The sequence below is a fragment of the Sus scrofa genome, chromosome Y (genome assembly GCF_054392235.1).
Source record: "Sus scrofa isolate SSC_HxYL_T2T_F1_AM1 chromosome Y, Sscrofa_HxYL_maternal_Yorkshire_Landrace_v2.0, whole genome shotgun sequence".
In the NCBI taxonomy this organism is placed as follows: domain Eukaryota; kingdom Metazoa; phylum Chordata; class Mammalia; order Artiodactyla; family Suidae; genus Sus; species Sus scrofa.
Window position 1 is genome coordinate 4,557,824 of NC_139402.1, and position 17,177 is coordinate 4,575,000.

General features: G+C 45.1%; 1 long non-coding RNA gene across 3 annotated transcripts in view; it reads left to right on the forward strand.

The window, feature by feature from the left end:
- LOC110257932 (uncharacterized) overlaps nt 1–17,177 on the forward strand; it is a 219,707-nt gene that overhangs the window by 6,445 nt on the left and 196,085 nt on the right. The window contains exons 3-4 of one of the 3 annotated variants that reach the window (XR_014836220.1): nt 4,868–6,350; nt 9,353–9,454. The exons of 1 other annotated variant lie outside the window; for it this stretch is intronic. This is a non-coding gene — a long non-coding RNA (uncharacterized LOC110257932). Of the gene's footprint in view, nt 1–4,867; nt 7,462–9,352; nt 9,455–17,177 lie in introns of those variants that run through there. One more of the 3 variants, XR_014836222.1, reaches the window with a different exon arrangement.

A 17,177-nucleotide genomic window follows, 5' to 3' on the forward strand; every position in this document is an offset into this window, starting at 1 on the left:
TTGATTTCTACTTTCATACCACTGTGGTCAGAAAAGATACTTGAAATAATTTCTGTACTCTTGAATTTGTCAAGGTTAGTTTTGTGCCCCAGTATGTAGTTAATCCTTGAAAATGTTGCATTGAAAAGAATGTATATTCTGATTTTTTTGGCTGTAATATTCTGAAAGTGTCAATTAAGTCTAACTTTTCTATTGTGTCACTTAGGATCTCTGTTGCCTTACTGATATTGTTTAGAGGATCTGTCCACTGATGTGAGTAGGGAGATATAAAGTCTCCTACTATGAGTGTATTCCCATCAATTTCTCCTTTTGTGTCTGTTAGTATTTGTTGTAGGTATCTGGGAGCTCCTATATTAGGGGCATATATATTGACAATTGTAATATCTTTTTCTTGAATGGATCCTTTTATCATTAAATAGGGTCCTTCTATGTCTTTCTATATGACCTTTGTTTTAAAGTCTATTTTGTCTGATATGAGGATTGCAACTCCTGCTCTCCTGTATTTTCCATTCACATGAAATATTTTTTCCCATCCTTCCCTTTCAATTTATATGTGTCCTTGGCCCTAAGATGAGTCCGTTGTAGACAGCATATTGTATGCTCTTGTTTTTTAAATCAATTTGCCACTCTGTGTCTTTTGATTGGGGCATTCAGTCCATTGACATTTAAGGTAATTATCAATAAATATGTATTTATTGCCATTTTAAACCTTGCTTTCCAGTTGATTTTATGTTTCCCCTTGGTTCTTTTTTTTTTTTTTTTTCCGGTTGGATGATTTCCTTTATTTTATGCTTGTGTCCTTTTCTTTTTAGTTTTTGTGAATGTAATGTTTGGTTTTGATTTGTGGTTGCCCTGTTTTTCAAGTACGTTAACCCCTTCCTATATTTGCTTGCTTTAGTCTGATAGTCAAAAGCTCAAACACATTCTTAAAAAAAAGTCTAGATTTTCTTGCTTCCCATCCCCATATTTTATCATTTTGAAGTCCTTTTTTAAACATCTTCATGTTTGTCCTTTCCCTGTTCCTTAGGTTTATCATCGTTTTTGCAGTAGGTGTTTTTTTGTTTTTGTTTTTTTTTAGATCTGTAAACTGTCTTATTTAAGAGATTGCTTTCCAATTTTGATCTCCTCCATCTTGTTTCTTCTTACTTATTTTTTATTTAGAGAAGCCCTTTCATTATTTCTTTTAGAATGGGTTTAGTTTGGCTGTAGACTTTTAGTTTTTGTTTGTTGTAGAAATTCTTTATTTCTCCTATTTTTTTTCTTGGTCTCTTTTCTTTTTAGGGCCACACCCACAGTATATGGAGGTTCCCAGGCTAGGGTCTAATTGGAGCTGTAGCCTCTGGCCTATACCACGTCGACAGCAATGCCAGATCCGAGCCGCATCTGTGACCTACATCACAGTTCACGGCAACGCCGGATCCTTAACTCACTGAGTGAGGCCAGGAATTGAACCCGCAACCTCATGGTTCCTAGTCGGATTCGTTTCTGCTGCGCCATGATGGGAACTCCTCTCCTTCTATTTTAAGTGATACTCTTTCGGGGTAGAGTATTCTAGGCTGTACATTTTTCCCTTTGAGAACTTTGAATATATCTTGCCCCTCCCTTCTGGCCTGTAGTGTTTCTGCAGAGAAGTCAGCTGATGGCTTTATGGAGGCTCCCTTATAATTCTTTTGTTTGCCATTTTTTTTTCTTTTTAGGGCTGCACTCATGGCATATGGAGGTTCCCAGGCTAGGGGTCGAATCAGAGCTACAGCTGTTGGCCTACACCACAGCCACAGCCAGGCAGGATCTGAGCCATGTCTACGACCTACATGACAGTGCACAGCAACACTGGATCCTTAACCCACTGAGAGAGGCCAGGGATCGAACCTGCAACCTCCTGGTTACTAGTTGGATTCATTTCCGCTGTGCCACAACAGGAACTCCCCCAGCTTTTGCCATTTTTATTATAATATGTCCGGGTGTGGGCCTGTTGTGGTTCAGGTTGTTTGGGGCTATCTCTGCTTCCTGTATCTTGATACCTGTTTCCTTTAGATTTGGAAAGCTTTCAGCCATAATTTCATCACATATTTTCAATCCCCTGTTCTTTCTCTTCTTCGGGAATCCCTATTATGCATAGCTTGCCCTGCTTTATATTATCCCATAGATGTCTTATATTGCTTTCATGTTTTTTCATTTGGTTTTCTGTCTGCTGTCCTGCTTGGGTGATTTCCGTTATTCTATCTTCCACATCACTAATTCGTTCCTCTGCATTATTCATTCTGCTCTTCAACGCCGCTTGTGTCTCTGCAAATGAGTTTTCTAATTTTTCTTGGCTCCCCCTCATATTCTCTAGTTCCTTTCTAAAGGAATCTGCGTTGCTATTCATATCTGCTCTTAATTCCTTCATAATCACTCTTAATTCCTTCAGTATTTTCACTGTCTTCTTTTTGACCTCAGTGCCTGTTAGACTGACTGCAGAGGTCTGTTTCAGTGTTTGCTCCTTTAGGGGAATTTTCCTGTTCTTTTCATTGGGAATGATGCCTGAGCTTCTTCATTTGCTTATATTTTTCTTATTCAGTGCGTTTAGGGAAATCAAATACTGTAGTCTTGGAGGGCTATTTATATGTGCAAAGCACCCTGTTTGTATTTCGTGAGGGCTTCCTTTTTATTTCTAGGGTCCTGCGTGTGCCTCCAGGGAGATGGAGGCTGTGGGTAAGGCCAGTAGCTAGTACCTGGTTGCTGGTGCCTTGACAGTGGCAAGGACCCATGGGAAGGTGAGGCAGGGCCCTGGGAAGTGACAGTCATCAGGCATGCTTGGACACTGCCCTGAGCGTTTGGCAGGGGCAAAGCAGGGTGGGTGTGTTTCCACGGCAGTGAGCGCAACAAGGGGTGGGGCTTGGCTGCAGTGCCCTTCTTTGCCGACTTCTGAGGAGACTGGGGCACAGGTGGAGCCCATTCACAGAACTCTGGTGGTGGCAGGCCACGCCTCCCTCTGGTTTCTGAGATGACTGCTGCGGTGTGTCCCCGCCTCCTGTAGAGCGTACCCCCCTGCTGCTCTTAGCCCACACAAGAAATGCCCGGCCACCATACCCTGCGCAAGAGGCGCCTGCTGTCCCATACGTGGAGCATGTGGCCTCTTGTTACCTGTAGCCTGTGCCAGAGGCGCCCCACCCTCTGAGAGCCCTCGGTGTGCACGTGTGCAGGGGGATTCCCATGGCCGTCCTCCCCTCCCCCTCTCACCCTCCCCAGCGGTGGCACTGTGTGTCTCCGGCAGGGCTGGCCCTCCTCTGGGGTTCCCTCAGCTGTGGTGTTCCACTCCCCGCCCGTGGCACAGCGCCCCGTAGCCCCCACACCGCCACCCCCCGTCGTCTCCCCAGGACTGACCTCCGGAGCCTGCGTCTCAGCGCCCAGCCCCCACCCGAGCTTCTCCGGCTGTGGTGTCCCGGGCGGTGGTGCAGATGCTCCCTGCGGCTCACTCTGCTTGGCTGATCTCCGTCCAGCTGCTTCACGTTTCCCAGCGACACTGAGGTCCCTCCGTCTTGGCCGATCTCCCGGTTGGTTAGGTGGCTTCCCAGGGTGTGGATTTCTTTTCCCTCTCACCGCTCCCTCTCCAGAATGCTCTTCTCACCTTGAATCCCTTTCTCTCTCTTTTTTCCTTTTGTTCTACCCAGGTCTGTGGAGGGTTTCATGCCCTTTTTGGAGGTTTCAGGTCTTTGCCAACATTCAGTAGCTGTTCTCTGTGAATCGTCCTACAGGAAGATTTTTTTTTAAACGTGTTTGTGGGAGAAGGTGAACCTTCTGCCCTTGTTCAGCAGCTGTTCTCTGTGAATCGTCCTACAGGAAGATTTTTTTTAACGTGTTTGTGGGAGAAGGTGAACTCCACCTTGTACTGTTGCACCATCTTGATACTTCTCTCTAAATGTACTATTTTGATATAAATTGGGTTTGACCTGTTCTTTCCTGTAGAGTCACTGGATTCTGCTTTCCCGTATAATCACCGATTCTGTTAAATGTCCTAAGAGGCACTGAAGTAGCTATGAGTTGACCACCTATTCTGTATGTTTACTGTCTTTAAAAAAAGGCGTATCTATATTCTGTCTTTATGGATTTGGCTATTCTGGATGTTTCCTTTCAAGGCAGCTGTGCCGTATTGGTCCTTTGGTCTCTGGTCTGTCTAGGGATTGGGGGCAGGAGAAGAGGAGGAGATAATACAGCTTAATTCTTGGGGATCCTGAAAAAGTTTTGGAAATGGTGGTTATGATGGAAGATGACTCTTGAATGCAGTGAATGCCGTGGAGTTGTGCACTTAAAACATTGTCGAACCTGCAAATGTGATTTGCATGTATTTTACCTCAGTGAAAAAAATGGAGACATGGTTGGCAAATACTGGGAGACAAACCTCAAACCAAAGAAAACAGAAGGCATCAACAGAAAGGCCATGCAATTTGTGAAATTTGGATTTAGGCAAACAAAACCAAAACGAACCTTTGCAGGTTGGAAGAAAACAGGAAAATAGGAGATTGGCAAGGGGTTGATCATTACACTATTGGAAAAGTCCTCTAATAGAGGAAAAGAAATGTTTAAACGAGGCTGGAAAACTGGGAATTATCATCCTTTCATGTGTTGAATAAGGTGTAAAATCTTAAATGTCAGTCCTGCTCATGGTTTGCTATCATAGTGGCCATTTTTTTTGGGGGGGGGGCTGCACCTGCTGCAAATGGAGGTGAAAGATATTAGATAAAATAGATGATGAATTGATAAAAGGATGGAAAACATGATAAGAGTAGATGAGAGATATATACAGGCGAGGGATCGAATAGGAGCTGTAGCCACTGGCTTCCCCAGCAACGCCAGATCTGAGCTGCCTCTGTGACCTACCCCACAGCTCACAGCCATGCCAGATCCTTAACCCACGGAGCAAGGCCAGGGATGGAACCTGCGTCTTCAGATTCGTTTTGGCTGAGCCACGATGAAAACTCCATAATGGTAAAATTTTTAAAAGTTGTATTTCTTTTATTGATTGGGGCCAACTGCACACAGACACACACACAACATGTTGTGTGTAAATACATTGTTACAGTTCTTATGGTTCTTTGGAGGATGAGTCTGATAGTTTTTCAAACTACCAATGCCTGCCTTTTTGGACTCCTTAATTATACTTTGGGGAAACCATTGAACAGGTGCAAAAACTAACAGCACATAGTTGCAAAGATACATCCTTTCCACAACACTGTTGACTGCAGTGAATTACTGGAAATAACTACGTTTCCATCACTCATGGGTCACATGCGGATCACATGAGGAGCATACGTGGATCACATGTGGATCACGTGACAATCATTCTACCTCTTGAGTCTTTTATCATCAGTCCTGTACTTGATGTTTGTATAACATGTGGTTCACATGAGGTCCATGCTTGGATCAGTGATGTTCACGTAAGGAACAGGTGTGGATCACAGGACAGTCACATACACATCGTCTATATTTAAATGTATCACTCCATTTATTATTTTCTGTATCGCCAGTCATCGACTGTGTGTGTGTGAGGATCACATGATCACGTGAGCATCATGTGACGTTCATGTGTGCACCATCGCCCTCAGTTTTGTCTCTGTCATCTGTCTTTAAATTTATCACTCCTCATCTTCTTTATCTGTTAGCAACATGCACTTCTGGAGTGTTTAACATGTGGACCACGTGCAGATCACAGGACAATCCCGTGGTGGATCATGTGGCTGTCATCTCTGTCATCTCTATGTGTGACTGTGACCTTGTCAATTGTCACCCATCATTTGGCTCATTAGTTTATCTATCAACTATTTTATCTATTACCAATCACTTATTTCATGTTTTGAGCACATTTTGATCACGTGAGCCTCACGTGTCTGTCACCTATCTCAGCTATGTGTATATCTGTCATCTATCTTACCATGTTTTTCCATCCTGTAACTTATCAGTTCATCATCTATTTTATCTAATATCTTTCACCTCATTCAATTGTCTCTCACATGTGCGTCATGCGTGGGTCATGGTGGATCACACATCTTTCACATGTCGATCACGTGTCTACCATCTATCTCAGCTATGTAGCTGTCATCTGTCTTATTGGTTGCCATCCATCATTTAACTCATCAATTTCTCTATCATCTATTTTATTATTAGTCATCTTTTTTCACTTGCGTATCACATGTCTATCATTTTTCTCATCTCTGTATCACGTCTGTCTTATCTGTCATTTATCATTGAGCCTATCAACTTATTCTATTTTATCTGTTACCAGTCATCTATCCTTTATCCATCTTTATCACCACCTATATTACATCTTTAGCGCCTATATTTTTGTCTATTTCATAACGTCTTTTTACCTAGCATATCTTCATGTGTAAACACGTGGTAATTAAACAGCCCTTCAGCAACCTCAAGAGGAAAACCTTGCCAGAAACGCCACTGGATTCCTCTAGATATACTTGACTTTCCATGGAGAGATGAATTTGACTTCGTTATCTCCTTGAATCTGGTGTTGTCTCAGGGCTTAGTGTGACCAAGAGATTTTCACCTGTAAATCTAGGTGGGAGCCCTGAATTGAGGCTTAAGGAGCCTTGCAGCTCCCTCTTGTGCTCTCCGGAATCTGAGTCCTTTAGGAAAGCATAGGTATTGTCCTGTCCCCTGAGGCAGGCAGATGTTTGCAGGCTCCGAAGGAACCCGGTGAAACAGCAGGAGAGCCATCCATCTGAACCCAACCCAACCCACTGACTGCTAGAAGAATAAAAAAAACATTGCTTTAAGTAACTTATTCTTTTTTTTTCTTTAGCTTTTTAGGGCCGAACTTGTGGCCTATGGAAGTTCCCAGGCTAGGGGTCAAATCAGAGTGGCAGCTACCACTGGCCTATGCCACAGCAATGCAGGATCTGAGCCTCGTCTTTGACCTACACTGCAGCTCATGGCAATGCCAGACCCCTAACCCAATGAGCAAGGCCAGGGATCAAACCTGCATCCTCTTGGATCCTAGTTGTTTTTGTTTCCCCTAAGCCACAGTGGGAACTCCTGAATCATCCATTTTGGAAACCAATTGGACACTCTCTGGTCAGCTGAAAGAGGGCATCTGTAATCCAGGCATCCTGATTGCTTAGGGAGACAAACACGAGAATTTTCCCAATAGCTCTGTCTGCAGTAACAAAGGAATAGGAATAATCCAAGTATCCATGGATGGCAGGATGGACAAAATTTTTGTATAGACATGATATAGACTGTGCTAGAGAGGATTATACACGAGAGATTTCCTGCTGCCTGAAAGCATGGCTGCATCTTTGGAAGTCTCACCCAAAGGAGAGGTCAGTTGTATACCACCTACAGAACATCTTGTCGTAAACCTATAATGGAGAAGAATCTGCAAAAGAATATCTATGTATAACTGAATCACTTTGCTGTACACCCGATGTTGCAAATCAACTCTACCTCAATAAAAGGCTTTAAAAGAAAGAGACTGATTCTATTTATAGAAAGCCAAAAGCACAAAATACTTGAATATATGGTGGATTATACATTAGGCACTCATATGTACTCTATTACATAGTGAATAGATACAAAGTAGCATTCTAAAGAGTGTAAACCAAGTAAAAATACAAAATCGAGGAGCATGCTTGCCTCTCTCTAGTAGTGCCTTTTCATGAAAGAGGAGGTAAATGAATGCAATGACACGTTCGTTTGTTTTTGTTTTACTGTTTTTGGACATTTTGTTTTTGTTGGATCGTGGGTACAATAGTAGGTAAGTTACAGTGTGCAATATAGTGATTCACAACTTTTAAAACTACTTCTGTAGTAGTTGTTAAAATATTGGCTGTAGTCAGGTTGTATGCTCTATCCTTGTAGCTTATTTTGTATCAAATAGTTTGTGCTTCTTCATCCCCTCCCCCTTCCCTCTTGTTTGGTTGCTTGTTTGTCATTGGCGTTTTAGGGATGCGCTCGCAGCATATGGAGGTTCCCAGGCTAGGGGTCGAATCAGAGCTGTAGCTGCCAACCTCCACCACAGCCACAACAATGCAGGATCCTTAACCCACTGACTGAGGCCAGGGATTGAACCTGCAACCTCAGGAGTGCTAGTTGGATTCGTTTCTGCTGCACCATGACAGGAACTCTGTCACTAGCTTGTTCTGTCTGCAGGTTTGCTTCTGTTTCGTTATTTTCGCTAGTCTGTTTCGTGCACTTGAAAATCGCCTAACAAAGCAAAAAAGAATGGAGGTGCAATAGAGACCAAACAATTGCTTTGTGTGCCTTTATAAGATTCAGCCACATGGCAGAATATAATGCATTTCAAAGAACAGATAGCTGAAAAACTCACTCTTTGACATGGCACAGTGAATTCAGTGAGACACCGGCAAGAACAAAAAAAAGAACTTTTTTTTTTCCCCCCGAAATTCAGATTTAAAAGTGTATATTTGGAAAAGGAAACTATGCAAACCTCAGGCATGGTTTGCAAAGAAAAGCAGCCAGCTGCCTCTGTTCAACCTATGACCTCAGAATAAAGTTACTTAGTGAGTTTCTGTTGTGGCTCAGTGAGTTACGAACCTGACGGGTATTCATGAGGTTTGGGTTCAATCCCTGGCCTCGCTCAGTGGGTTAAGGAGCTGTGGTGTAGGCCACAGATGCGGCTCAGATCCTGCGTTAACGTGGCTGTGGCACAGGCTGGCAGCTTCGGCTCTAATTCACCCCCTAGCCTGAGAACCTCCATATACCTCAGGTGCAGCCCTCAAAGCCAAAAAAAAAAAAAAAAAAGATGGGGTGTGATTCATTTTTGGTTCGAGCATCAGCATCTCATTCTTTTTTTCTCACTACTTTTGCCATTTTCCAGAGGTTTTCATTTTTTGCTCAAGTTGTGTGAGAAACTGGACCATGCCAAACCTCAGTGTTAATTCCAAAGCATGGAACAAGAGGCTTTTGCCTTTCTGGTTCTTTATAATGTCATCCTTTCCGAGGGGTCTAGTGGAACATATTCTTTAACTGGAAAGATTGGAAGACGTTTCTGGTTTTGCTGTTTTCGCGTGAGCCTGGGGCCATGGGATGTAAAGCTTATGAATTATTTTCATCCTCCAGCAAATGTTAAAGCACATTTTTCAGGATGCAGGGGGAAAGCCAACAAGAAAGGCATTATTTGGGGCATCATGTCAAACTCAACCTGAATGATTCTCTGAATTAAAAAGATGGTTGTGAATGAATGACCTTAAGAAAAAGGTGGAGAGGGAGTTCCCTTCATGGCTTAGTGGTTAACAATCCCAACTAGGATTCATGAGGATGCAGGTTCGATCCCTGGTCTCGCTCAGTGGGTGAGGGCTGTGGTGTAGACTGGCAGCTGCAACTCCAATTTGACCCCTAGCCTGGAAACTCCCATATGCCACAGGTGCAGCCCTTAAAAAAAAAACAACAAACAAACAAAATAACGGTGGAGACAAGTTAATAGGATTAAAAAAAAAAAAAAGACTTATTCTGGATGTGAGGATACGGTTTGTCTACCTTCCTTCAGGGGAAATCTCATGAGATGGCTTAGAATATCTCTGCTGTGAACGACATACACATTTATTATGAAGAAGGGTCAACATTTTATTTTCACTCTGGTTGGAGTCCCCTTAGCGGTGATGAGAGGCTTTCCGTATTGCAAGAGCGACATTCATCTTCAAAAAGCGTGTTTCCATTGTTAAAGTGATAGAAGGAGGTGCTGAAGGAATTCAGGTAGAACCCAGAATGATCACAAAGGGATGAATTGCCTCTATGTGTGAGCAGATTTCTTGGGGATCCTTACCAGGGCTTGTAAACCAAATACACTTAGAATAACAGTACACACCTGTTAGTGCACTTGGTATCAGCAGCAGATCTGGTTAAAAGGCAGTCTCTACATGAGCAGGTCTGAGGTGGAACCGGAGCTTCTGCATCTTCAACCTGCTCCCAGGGGACCACGATGGTTCTGGTCCCAGAACGTATACCCTGAGAGGCCGGGCTTCCCAGTGGCATCCTCCTGGGGCATCTGCCTCTTTCTGTCCCTTGTAGATTTTCAGCTTCGTACTTTCCTTCCGATCTTCTTTGAGGTTGCACACAGAAGTGAATGTAGGTAGGTCAGTGGCAATCAGGGGTGGAACGTTACAACATCACAGGTATTTGGAGCGGAAAGAAAGGTTAGCAACTTGGGGATAGAATTGAGTCTTTGTTATTTTATTTTTTGCTTTTCACGAGGTGAACCGCCAAGGGCATTTCATTAAGCATTGAGACTTGCAATTTAGTGCTCTGACAATGTTGTGCAATTAGCACCCCATCCAGTACCAAAATACCTTCGTCATTCCCAAACAGGACCTACACCCATCAAGCAGTCACCCTACACGCCTCCCTCTCCCACAGACTGCCAAACACACAAATACTTTCTGTCTCTGTGGATCTGTCTCTTCAAGATGTTTCATATAAACGGAACCATGCAGTATGCATTTTTTTTTCTTGTCTGGCTTTTTCACCGAGCGTCGTGTTTTCAAGGTTTATCCCGGTTGTAGCCTGTGTCACTGCTCCACTCCTTTTTATTGGTGAGGGAGCCGCTGTAGGATGCACCCCCCCCCCCCGCGGAAAAAAGAAATTTAAATGATTCTTCACACGAATTCAGTGACCCCATTCTGGGGGGCAGAATCTCCTCCTCCAAGTGAAAAGGTGATGACCTTGTCAGTTTGATGTTTGCAGAGCTGGAACCTAGATTCTGGCTTCTAAGGTTTTGCATGGGTTCTGCCCCCAAAGCTCCATAAGATACTTTTTGTAAAGGAAACATAGTAAGTGCTCAATAAATAAATAGCTGTTTGCTTTTAGCATGTGTGACTTTAATTCCCAGTTGTTTTGCTTTCCTTCGGCTACTCCCCGTATCTGGAATCTCTCTTTTTAAAGCTTTATTGAAGTAGAGTTGATTCCCTATGTTATCCTTTCTGCTGGACCACAAAGTGATGCAGTGATCCGTGTCCACATATCCATTCTCTTTCAGATTCTTTTTGCGTAGAGATGATCACAGAATAGTGAGCAGAGTTCTCTGTGCTCGACAGCAGGTCTGCATTGGCCAGTCATTTGGGCATACTTCATTGTGCCAATCCCAAAGCCCCAGTCCCTCCCTTCCCCAACCTGTCCCCTTCCTTTGGGGCACTATGACTTTGTTTTCAAAGTCCCTGAGTCTGTTTTTGTTCTGTTAATAAGTTCATTTGTATCTCTTAGATTCTACATATAAGTGATACTATACATTGTTTCTCTTTCTGACCTCCGTATGATAATCTCTAGGTCCATGCACGTTGCTGCCAATGGCATTATTTTATTTTTTATGGCTGAGTAGTATTCCACTGTGTATATATACCACATCTTCTGCATCCAGTCCTCTGTCAGTGGACACTTAGGTTGTTTCCATGCCTTGGTTATTGTGATTGGTGCTTCTGTGAACCTTGGAGTTCACAGGTCTCTTCATTTTTAAAAGTTTTTCTGATGTACAGTTAACTTTTATTGGTAAGATCATTTCTTTAGTACAACAGAGTGATTCAGTTATACAGAGACTCCATTATTTTTTAACTTTTGTTGACGTAGAGTTCATTTACAAAGTTGTGATTATTTCTGGTGGACAGCAGAGTGACCTCAGCATACATAGACACACACATCCATTTTCTCTCAGATTCTTTTCCTGCATCGGTTATCCTAGAATACTGGATAGAGTTCCCTGTGCTAGACAGCAGGTGCCCTTTGGCTGGTCATTCCATAGACCTCAGAGTGCATGTGCCAGTCCCACACCCCCAGTCCATCCGTACCCCCACCTGTCCCCTTTGGTCACCATAAGTGTGTCCTGGCTTATGTTCCCTTTTCATCTAAGGGACAGGGACTAAAATATTACTTGATAAGAGTGTCATTGTGTGTATATATTGGATAAGCTGCGAAGTCGTGAAAATACTCCCATTGGCCCACTCCTGGCCCCTTGAGCTGTTCCTCCTTCTTGGGGACACTCAGAGATGCTGCTGTGAACACTTACCCTGTCCCTGTTTTCAGTTCACTTGGCTTCATGCGGCTTAGCCGCTTAAGCGAAGCGGCACCTGGCATCCATCAGAGCTCACCAAGCCTTGCCTGGCCAAATCGGCCGAGAAGGGACCCCTCTCTCCCTTTGTAGAGGCAATGGATTCTGTCCATCCCTGACAACCCGGCACCAAGCAGACACCTGACCCCTGCCTCCCTGGAGAGTAAATCCCGTTGCCCTCATCACCCCCACCTGAACTTTTGCAGAGAAGCTGTGAGATAAAATCCTTTCCTTCCCTCGGCATCAGGCAGGGCAGGATGGAAGCTTCCAATTCCCTGCTTGCTGTCCTCTGATGTACGAAGCCACGTTAAAGCTATTAAGAACCAGAGGAAATATCTGCGGGCCATTTGGCGGTGGGGATGCCAGCGTTTGTGTCAACTGAGGGGGCGTTGGGAGTAGGTGGCGATGCTTGTTTTCCTTTTGCTCTCTTTCTCTAAAACCTGACCTTGAGAAAGCGCAATGTGTGAGCTCCCTCATCCTAACTTCCCGCATGCTTTGCCTGGTCTTGAAAGGTTTTGCTCACCCTAAAGGGTTTGGGTAGCGGTGGGCACCCCTCAACGGCTGTTCCGAGCGTGAGCGGACCTCCGTCGTCCGCGATGAGGTAGGGAGAGGAAGAGGGGAAGAGAGGGTGCCCTTTAAGGGGGTTCCTGGGGTGGTTTCCTTTGCGGTGATGATAACTCTGTTCTTTCTGATGGCAGCATCGTTTTCCAGCTCAGCTGCATTCATGACCTGGGCCCCCAGGGCTCCGGGGGTCAGTATGTTGGGAATATTGAAGGTTAAAGCCTGAGAAATGCGGATGCCATGGGCTTCATCACTGCGTGCCCCTGGTTTCCCGTTTAATTCTCCCTGAGAAGGTTGTAGGCATTTGTATGTTAAATAGAATTTCCAGGGTCTTCTGATGAAGAAACTGTATTTGGAGTCAGGTGCCTACACAGTCAGAGCTTTAAAATGTAGGAGTTCCCGTCGTGGTGCAGTGGTTAACGAATCTGACTAGGAACCATGAGGTTGCGGGTTCGGTCCCTGCCCTTGCTCAGTGGGTTAACGATCCGGCGTTGCCGTGAGCTGTGGTGTAGGTTGCAGACATGGCTCGGATCTGGCGTTGCTGTGGCTCTGGCGTGGGCTGGCGGCTACAGCTCCGATTCAACTCCTAGCCTGGGAACCTCCATATGCCGAGGGAGCGGCCCAAAGAAATAGCAAAAAAAAAAAAAAAAAAAAATTTAGCTGATGATATTATATTCTTGGCATGTTCCTATGTTGTCTCTTTTTTAAAAAATTGGTGGAGTTCCTGTCGTGGTGCAATGGAAACGAATCTGACTAGCATCCATGAGGACACAGGTTCGATCCCAGGCCTTGCTCCCTGGGTTGAGCATCCAGTGTTGCTGTGAGCTATGGTGCAGGTCACAGACGCAAGTTGAATCTGGCAATGTGGTGGCTGTGGTGTAGGCCAGCAGCTACAGCTCTGATTCGACCCCTAGCTTGGGAATCTCCATATGCCATGGGGGCAGCCCTAAAAAGACAAAAAAAAAAAAGGAAAAAAACCCCCAGAAAACCTCTAAAAAAATTTGTGCTGAAGTCTAGTTGATTTACAACGTTGTGTTAGTTTCAGGTGCACGTGGATTGTCATACAGATAGACGTATTTTCAAATGCTTTCCCATTATACGTTATTTAAGATGTTGAATATCGTTCCCTATGCTAGACAGTAGCTATTGCGTGAGTTGGCTTGAGCTGCTGTAACAACTTTTCTCAGACTGGGTGGCTGAGAAACAGGAATTCACCTTCTCCGAGACCAGGTGTCTGAGGTCAAGGGGTCCCAGGGCCGGGCTCCCTCCAGAGGCTGCAGGGGAGGGTCCTTCCTGCCTCTTCCAGCTTCTGGGGGCTCCAGGGAAATGCCCATTTCCAGGTCACACAGGCACAATTCTGATTATGACCTCTTTGCTTGAGGAAGCTCTGTATGGCTGTCAAAATAGCTCATACTTTTTATAGGGTCTTTGGCAGCTTTTGCAGGGTAGACTTTGATGCCTGTGTGCCTACGTGTCATGCTAGTCTTCAGAGGTCCGACTCACCGAGCTCCCAGGTGTGCTTGTCTCTAGTCTCTAGGTCAATGACCATGTGGCTCTTACTGCTTGGAAAAAGATCTCTCTTCTTCTAGAATGTTCTCCCAAAGCTTTTATCTGGGTCTCTTCTGAACATTCTTTGGGTGGTGGTCTAGCCATCCTTGCCTTCTGTGATCAAGCTGCTGGGAGATGTCCTTCCAGGTGCCTTTGTCTCATGATGCAGGAACCCCCCCTTTTCTACTGTGAGAGCTGCTTTTGTGATGCATTTCCCATGTGTCCCCAAAAGCCACATCTCCTCCAAACACCGTGACCCCCTTGGTCATGACGCCCAGCGTGTGGAAGATGGGAGTGTCAGCTCGAGATGGGCACGTGCCATCTGCCTCTACACAGATTGACTCCTGAGCCATTGCAGCTGCAGACCCTCAACACCCCTTGAAAGGAGCTCAGGGTGGGGATCAGGAGTGGGGCGCTCTGTGCTCTGGGAAAACCAGCAGAACAGAGCTTCAGATGGTTCGAGAGTTTCAGGAGATTTTAGGAGCCCACTTCTTGCATCTGCTCGTGTCTAGAAAAGCACTAACATCCTTCCTGGTGATGTCTGCTCCTCGTGACTAGCAGTGACCTTCAAGAGACCAGCAGTGACCTTCTGCACAATGAGTACTTGGTGGCAGGGACCTCCACCGTCACCAAAATGACTTATATACTGATTTTTCCTCTGTCTCTTTGGCGCAGTTTCTCAGAGCACCTGAGAGGCTGCCTCCCGGGCTCTCGTCCTCATGCTGCCCCCAAATCAACCTGAACTCTCCACTTTGAGGTCATACCTATTTTAAACCAGCCGTAACATCCCATTTGCCTGACTCCATGGGGAACTTTTTGGCTCAACCTGGAATGAAATCCCAAAGCAACATGGTGGTAGTCACAATAGTTTTATTCCCTCCCAGACCATTTTTTGGTGTTGATCAACCTAGCACAAAAGCTTCATTCCATGAGTGGTTTTGATACCAGGCTCCTTTTTTTTTTCTTTGCTGGATGGATTCTAGGATGCTGTCTGGATGGAGAGTGGTAGTCTTTGAAAGATCTCATCCAGAGAGCGTTTGTGTTACTGTGATAGTAGGGGCTTCAGATCAGGGTCCCATTGGATAAAGATGAGCCTCCCTTCATGCATGAAGTTCCTTCTGGAATCAAGGCCAGCGTCTGCTTGTTTCAGGTTCAGCTTTGAGGGTCCTGCCTAGAAAATGGCAGGTGAAATTATGATCTCGGAGCAGTGTTATTAATAGAGTGTTGCTCAGCCAGCACAAGCTCTGCGGCTCCCTGCTGCCTGAATGACATTTGTATACGGAGTCTTCTCGTTTGCACAAAAGAGCCAGCTGCGAAGAGAGAGGGAGAGAAGAGGTGGGCAGGAGATAAGAACACCCTCTCTCTGCATCTTCGTGGAAGAGAGGGAAGGCAGGGTTTCCCCTCTGGGTTTTTACGAAATGCGATTTCATGATGTGACATTTTCAGGGGAGGATGTGTCTTATCTAGGGAGAAGCACTTGATGAAAATGTTTTGGAATCAGATGGAGGTGGTGGTTGTGATTCGGGGGAGACAGCAGTGGATGATGGCTAAAAGCAAGATCTTAATTCTCTGCTCCAGAATGGAACCTGGGGAGTTCCTGTCATGGCTCAGCAGAAACGAATCTGAGTAGCATCCATGAGGGTGCAGGTTTGTTCTCTAGCCTCACTCAGTGGGTTCAGGATCCATCCTTGCAGTGAGCTGTGGTGTAGGTCGTAGATGCCTCTCGAATCTGACGTGGCTGTGGTGTAGGCGAGCAGCTGCGGCTCTGATTAGACCCCTAGTCTGGGAACCTCCATATGCTGCGGGGGTGTCCCTAAAATAAAAAAAAAGAATGGAACCTAGGCAGCCAGGTGAAAACCAGGAATTAGCCACTAGACCAGCTAGAGGCTGAAAGCAGCATTGCCCTGATTCTTGCCCCCTGTTGAAAGCAAGCATGTTTCAAGGAGGCAGAGACTTGAAACAGGTACACAATGTATCGTTAGAGACACAGTACCACCTGTGAGAACGCACACAGAGAAGTAGTTTATGCATCTAGGGCAAAAGCAGAGCAGTCACACGCACCCAGAGGAGGAGTGAGGGTGCGGGCATCCCCCTGAAGCAGGAGCACCAGAGAGCTGATTTAAATCACGTACATGGGGCGGTTCTTCCAGGTCCTTGTCTTCTTTTGGGCAATTACCTTGTTGTATCTTTGACACCTGACCAGACCCAGGGCCCTCCCTGATCTGCGTGCATTATCTTTTGGCCAAGGTTGATTCCAGACCAGAGCTTGGTGGGAAGGTGATCCAGACTTATGATGGCCTGGAGCCCTTTGTCTTTCTGACCCAGAGGTGTCTCTCTGTGCACGTGCAGTTGGGGGTTCCCTGACCCTGAGGGTGGGGAGTATGTGCCCTCTTGGTCTTTTGTCCAAGCAGGGCTCAGCCCCTCTCTGATCCTGTCATCACCATTATTTAGCAAGTGCACAGAAGACAAGTACCAGTTATTGTCTTGTGCCTGCTGTTATTGCTATCTTGACACACAGACAGCTGCTGGTTATAAATGTTTGTCTCAGAGCCCACCTGTCTCCTGCAGCAAGAAGTGTACATAAGAGGCTCCTTGCAAATGTCTCTCCTGGAGCTCATCTCTCCTCTGTCTCAGTTGCACAGCCTTGGGAGACGAACACTTGAAAATGAACAATTTTCTGTCATGTGGAAGTCATGTTAATTAAGACAAAGAATGATGCAGCTTTTTTTTCTCCCCCTAATTTAAAGAAAATTAAAAGGATGACTCGTTCTCTTCAGGAGTAAACACGCCTGGAAAGAAACAGCCTTGAGATGAATCACTATTAAGTACAAAGGTAAACTTTTGAAACATTTTCCATGTGAATAAAAAAAAAAAGCTTTCATCAGAAGAATGATGTCTTCATGTCCTAGGTTTATTTAAAAGCGGTGAAAAAATTAACTCTTCTTGGTCAGTAGAAGGGGGGTGATGGCTGTGGAGTGTGCATTTCTCATGAGGGACTTTGCATGCCTGTGAAACTGATGCA